Source organism: Lolium perenne, chromosome 7 (genome assembly GCF_019359855.2).
Source record: "Lolium perenne isolate Kyuss_39 chromosome 7, Kyuss_2.0, whole genome shotgun sequence".
Classification (NCBI taxonomy): domain Eukaryota; kingdom Viridiplantae; phylum Streptophyta; class Magnoliopsida; order Poales; family Poaceae; genus Lolium; species Lolium perenne.
The window spans coordinates 247154123-247154943 of NC_067250.2; positions in this window are offsets into that span (position 1 = coordinate 247154123).

An 821-nucleotide genomic window follows, 5' to 3' on the forward strand; every position below is an offset into this window, starting at 1 on the left:
GGGAGAAAAAGCGCTACCTTTTTACGCGCTAATCAAGCAAGGGGAAAAATTCGAGTGGAATGAGGAAGCAGACAAAGCTTTTGAGCATCTAAAGCGAACTATCTTGACACCACCAGTGTTGGTGGCACCCCAAGAAAAAGAACCGTTATTGTTATATATCGCGGCCACACCTCAGGTGGTCAGCACAGTCCTCGGGGTAGAGCGAGAAGAATAAGGGAAGATTCACAGGGTTCAGAGGCCAATATATTTCCTTAGTGAAGTTTTATCACCATCCAAACAGCGCTAACCGCAGTATCAGAAGCTAGCTTATGGAGTTTTCATGTCAGCACGAAAGTTAAGACACTATTTTTCGGCGTACCTGATAATAGTGGTCAATGAGGCTCCTCTCTCAAATATATTGAACAATCCAGAAGCTACAAGGCGTGTCTCCCTGTGGGGAATCGAGATTTCCCCTCGGGACATCACATATGAAAAAAGGCTATCAAGTCAAAATTCTACCGGACTTTGTCGCAGAGTGGATGGAACTTCAAAATACAGGACCCCCAGATTTATCGAGTACCTGACACATGAATTTTGACGGGTCCAAGAGACTGGAAGGAGCAGGAGCAGGCATAGTACTTGTCTCACCCCAAGGCGACAAAATAAATGATATATTGCGGATGACTTTCCCCAACGCATCAAATAATGAGGCAGAATATGAAGCCCAGATTCACGGGATGAAGATGGCAAAGGCGTGCAGTGCTACCCGCTTAAAAATCTTCGGTGACTCCGAGTTTGTGGCTCAACAGGTGATGAACATGTGCGATGCAGTCAATGACAAC